Raw genomic sequence first — 6,000 nt, forward strand, 5'->3', positions numbered from 1 at the left:
GGGGTTGGCCCTGATGGCCTTCATGGCCCCTTCCAACTCCACTTTTCTATGATTCTGTATGTGTAGTATTTTTATCTCGCTTCCCAGCCAGAATGGCCCTCGGGTTTACACTCTAAAAACAGAAGATACACCAGGGATGTGTTTAACATAAAAGTACATTAGAACAGTTACAGTGGTTTGGACAATATTGTAAATTATGGCTAACATAGTGGAAGTGATACTGAATCTTGTATTTTCATATTCCAGCACCATATAAAAATACTTCATCTTTTTGTATCAGTGTGTAACTGATGCTTCCAGTCCTGAAAAAAGTTGTTAATTTAACTATGTACAAGAAATCCCATTTTTTAAAATGATAATTCCATTATTTTGTCAAATGGCATTCTAGTGCAACTTTCATATACTGTTCAACATCTATGCAGATATATTAAAAACAAGATTAATAAAAAGAAATAGAGTATTAATAGAAAAGTGGCTAGACACCTAAATAAAAATGATTTTAGAAAGTACTAGAAACAACTTAGTGGTGGTACCTGCCCAAGTTCCAATGGCCTCAAATTCCACATTTATTAAATGAATAACCACTTCTTGATCTTCTAATGCATTGAGTGATCTGAATAAAATATAAGTGCAATATAATAATAATATTACTGTATTGGCAGGATCCAGAGGTAAAATGCAACTCGTGATTTCTCTTATTTGTGTGTTTGTTTTTTTTTAAATGAGTGATTTGTTGCTGCTTAGACAGATCAATAGCTTCAGTAAATATTATTCGGCCCAGAACAGATTAGATGTTACTACATTAACATCAGGGGATAAACTATCATGTCTTTTAAAAGCAGACTTTCTGAGTGAGGGCTGGCAGGCCTGGAGCCAACGCACGGCCCTGAAGGCCAAGATGGCTGCATCGGCATTTTTGAAGGATGCTTAGCTTTGCAGAAGCTACCTGGGGCCAACCCTGCCCCATTCCCCCAGCTCCCAAGGGCCATTCCAACAAAAGAACCCCAGCCAGGTAGATCTGAGCAAGGCTGAGTGAGGAACTGAACCATGGTGGCTCCAGTTCTGACCTGAAGCGCTATCAGCTGTCCCAGACTGGTGATCAAAGCGGCCCGGCCCGGCTGTGGGAATATCCTATGGCGTGTGGGCCATTGTTTGGTCCACGCTGGTTCTTTTCCCATTTGATTTGAGCAGGAAATGTGCATCTTTTGAGCAGAAAAAAACATGCATTACCAAAAGCATGCTATAAATGCACACTTCCCTACAAATATTAAAGTGCAAAGTGCACTTTTTTTAAAAGAGCAAATGCAAATTCAGTCGCTTGCGAGCATATTTGGAGGCTGTGTCCTGCTTCGGTTCTTGGTTGCAGTTGTGATCATAAATGTATATTTCTATGTTGTATATTTCCGAGGGGGTGTCACACACAGGTGGGTAGAGACCTGTCCTCCCCTGCAGAGGAGGGCAGGACGCACTCCAACGGAGCAAAGCTCAGGGAACCCAGGTTCAGTTTGGATGGCAGGAAGTACTTCCTGGCAGTCGGGACCCCGAGGGTGTGGAACGGGCTTCCCCGGGAGGTGGTTGAGGCCCCATCCGTGAGGGTGCTCAAGGATAGGTTGGACATGCACATGGGAGGCATGTTGTGAGCAGAGCCAGCTGGAGCCGGGGGTCAGACTAGATGACCCAGGAGTCCCTTCTGACTGCTCTGGTTCTATGTTATTACCTGCAAATTTCTATATTACAGGTTGGTTAGGGAGGGCTACCACCTAGTGGTTGAAGGAGGTACAGCCAAACTTCATTTATTTAAATAAGTGTTTTGGATTACAAGGTGACCTTTTACCTTGCTGGCTGGACACTTTGGAGGTCACTGGTTGGAGGGCACCAGGCTGGGGAATGTTACTCTAACCACTATATTGCACAGTCTAGCTATCCTCACCCTAGGAGGGCCTTCACAGGGGAAGATGCCAGAAACAACTCAGAAATACTTATTTAACTCAGTGCTGCTTATTTTGCAGCAAAAACAGAACAGAATTGGTCGCATGCCAGGGGCCTTAATTTCTAGACTTGGGGCAGAGACCTACAGTTCTTCAAAGTGGAATACTGAATGGCAGTCCAAAAGCTCAGACGTTTTAAAGGGAGGGGTCCTTTTGCTGGGAACAAATTCCAGCAAACCTTGCAGATCCAAAGGGAATGGCCAACATCTGGCCGGTATGAAGTGCACAAATGCAGCCAGGAGAAAAAGATGAGGGCCCTGATGAAAGTTACTGAGTCTTCATTGTAAAATTGCAATTTCTCCCCAGTGAGAAAGGAAGGAATAGCAAAGACTGAAGAGCTGCAAAAAGTTCCACACACCTGGGGGTGGGGTGGGGGGTTCACCTGCTTTGCTGCCCCAGGAAGTTAGTGGATGGACTGCATCTTTGCTTTTGCTCCCCTGGAACAGCTGCAGCTTTGCTTCTGGTTGTTCCTTGGAACTGGACAATTGGCTTTTGCCATGATCTGGGTGAGTTTATGGCTGACTTTCCAGCTACCAATGAAAAGGAAATCGTGAACCTCTGTGGCTGGCAGGGAGGAAGGAATCATTCAAAAACTATAAATTGCTGACAATTTCCTTGCTGTTTGCTCAGCCCCATTAGTCAGTATTGGGGACCTTTTTTACTTCCCTGGAAATATTCAGAGCTGACGGGGGGAAGGAATCCTTCCTCCCCCTTGAAAAATTCAGTGCGATTGTCTCTTATCTACCACCACCAATTTCTCTGGTCACAAATATGGTGGAGAATTTTAAGGGGCTAGCTGCCTGCAGCTCAATGGAGTGTATTTTCCCAAGGTCCCTCGAAGAGCTGAACTCAGCCATGTTGCTACTTCCAGTCATTTGGGGAACCTGGCTTTCAGATTTCTCATTTGCCTCTAGCTGATGATCCCAGGCATTCTGGATTTGGCCTCTGAAATATTATAGAAACAGAGTGAGTCAGAAGGGACCTCCTGGGCCATCTAGTCTGACCCCCAGTTCCAGCTGACTCCACTCATGTAACTGCCTCTCACCAATGCCTGCAAATTTCCCCTGAGATTGGAGAGAGAAGCCCCTTCAGGTCAGAGTGATTGTGGCTGAGGGTGGGAAAGCCCACTCATGTCTCCCCCCACCCCCAGGTGCTCAATGCCGACCAAAACAGGCCTGAGTTTCTCCAATGAATATTGAAGTCCTTGATGGAAGGGCTTCAGTGGAAGAGCCTCAAAACCAATGGCGGGAGTGAACACTCACACTCGTAGGAAGCTGAATCGCCATGAACCCCCATGGTCACCCCCCCCCCCGCAGTTGCTTGTGACAATAGCGGTCCTCACAGCCAACTACAAGCACCATCTTGTAGATGCCTGCACCATCTGCCCTGCCTTCCAGTTGAACTTCGCGCCCAATTTAAGGTGCTAATGATGACTTACAGAGCCCTAAACAACTTAGGACCTGGATATTCGAAGGAGTGCCTCCTTCCATAGTTGCCTGCCCATCCCCTAAGATCTGGATTGAGGGTCTTTCTTTGGGAGCCCTCTTTGAAGGAGATCAGAAGCGTGGCCACCCGGAGAAGGGCCTTCTCTGTGATGACACCCTAGTGGTGGAATAGAGAGGTGTGCCTGGCACCCACACTTTTTTCTTTTTGGTTCCAGGCCAAAACCTTTTTATTTTTCCATTATTTTAAGTGTTAATAGTATTTTAAGATTGAATTTTACTCATTTAGTGTAATCTTTCGATTCTGCACCCTCTTTATTTAGCTGTATCACCACCCTGAAACATTATGAAGGGCAGGATAGAAAAGCCTCAAATAAATAAATAGATAGATAGATAAATAGATAGATAAAATATACAAGTGCTTTCTAGGGTGTGAGTCACCTACACAAGAGCTGGGGTTGATGGTGAGCAAACAGTGGGTACATACCAAGAGATAATATATTCATGAACAAAACAATCTGAAGAGATTGCAGAGGAGACATGACCTAACCTTACAGGAAATATCAATGATTACAGAGTATTCATATGGCACTTCCATCATACCAGGGTTTGGGTGTGGGGGCAACTGATATGCGGGCAAACTAGTCTGCAGCCCAGCTAGTTATCAGAAGAAATGCTAATAAAGCAACAAGCTTAACTTTGCAACTAAATGCAGCAGCATCCCAGGGAAGAGTTCCAATCTCTTAAAGGAACAGCTCACACTAAACAGAAGCCTGGCTTGGGATTTGGGTTCTTTCTGAGAATGAGAGGTAGGCAGGGACACTGCAGCGTTGATTTTATAACACAAAAGCACATATAGCAACCTTTTTCTATAAGGATTTATCTGGATTTTCTCAACACTAAAGCATTTTGGAACAAGACCCATAAGAAACACATCTACTTATGTTCATTGAGATCTACATTTTAAATAATTGCTGGGGTGTAAATATTGCTGGAGACAGTTCATGTGCCTCTTGCCCCAAATCTGTGGCGAAACCAGAGCTCCAACAGACATGCCACCTTTTCATTCCCTCCTCTCTAGAGATGGTCCCAGCAAAGGATTTCCCAGACACACATTCCTTCAATCTGAAATAGTTTCTGTCTCATTTAGGAAGAATCCTGCCTGTTGTGGATAGGAAAGATAGTCAGGTACACAAGATCTGGGGTTGATGGTGAGCAAACAATGGGTGCATTCCAACAGATAATGCATGCATGAACAAAACAATGCGAAGAGACTGCAGAGGAGACATGACCCAACCTTAAAGGAAATACCAATGATTACAGAATATTGATATGGCACTTCCATCAGACCAGGGTTTGGATGTGGGCAACTGATAAGCAGGCAAGCTAGTCTGCAGCCCAGAAAGTTATCAGAAGAAATGCTAATAAAGCAACCAGCTTAACTTTGCAACTAAATGCAGCCGCATCAGAGGTGAGACAGGGTTTAAATATTGCAAGAGACAGTTCATTTGCATCTTCCCACATACCTGTGCAGAAACCAGAGCTCCAGGAGACATATTTTTCACTCCCTCCTCTCTAGAGATGGCCCCAGCAAAAGTTTTCCCAGATTCATGTTCCTTCAATCTGAAATCATTTCTCTCCCATTTAGGAAGAATTGTGCCTAATGTGGTATTTCTTGTGGATAGGAAACACATATACAAAAGACAATTTCAATGGTTTAGTTACCTGAAACACAAAGCTGCTTCAGATACTAGTCGGCAACAAACCCTACTTGCCATGCTGTATATGCTCCACAGGATTCTTATTTTATTTTAAAGAAACGTTTTCGAAAGGAGCTGAACAGTGTGCAAGGAAAAGAAGTTTCTGTAGCCATATCTGCAGTGCTGGCCTGCCTTGCACCCGTACCTCTCTTGAATCTTTCTGGAAGACTAATCTGGAGAACCAGCCCTTTAAAACAGAAGCTAAGAGTACAGGCACTGCATTAGTTATATTGCTGTTCTGGTTTTGAATAATTTGTGCATGGAAGAAGACGAGATTTAAGAGTAGGGGGTGCCAAGGGTGGTGAGAAGGGAGCCCACGTTGCCCCTAGAATGTGAAGTACAGGTTAGGGGACAAGTGGCTGGAGAGCAGTACTTGTGAAAGGGACCTTGGGGTGCTGGTTGACTGCAGGCTAAACACGAGTCAGCAGTGTGATGCGGTGGTCAAGAGGCCGAGCGCCACCCTTGGTTGCATAGCCAGAAGTGTGGCTTCTAGATCGAGAGAGGTATTACTACCACTCTACACGACTCTGCTGCGCCTGCAACTGGAGTATTGTGCTCAGTTTTGGGCCCCTCGTTGCAGGAAGGATCTAGCCAGGTTGGAGTCAGTGCAGCGTAGGGCCACAGGGTTGGTGGTCGGTTTGCAGGAGATGCCGTATGAGGCGAGACTGAGGGAACTGGGCCTCTTCAGCCTGGAGAAGAGGAGCCTCAGAGGGGATCTGTTGGCGACATACAGGTATGTGAGGGGGTGTCACATGGAGATGGGTAGAGACCTGTTCTCCCCTGCAGAGGAAGGCAGGACGCGCTCCAACA

Source organism: Varanus komodoensis, unplaced genomic scaffold (assembly GCF_004798865.1).
Source record: "Varanus komodoensis strain SLA01 unplaced genomic scaffold, ASM479886v1 scaffold141, whole genome shotgun sequence".
In the NCBI taxonomy this organism is placed as follows: domain Eukaryota; kingdom Metazoa; phylum Chordata; class Lepidosauria; order Squamata; family Varanidae; genus Varanus; species Varanus komodoensis.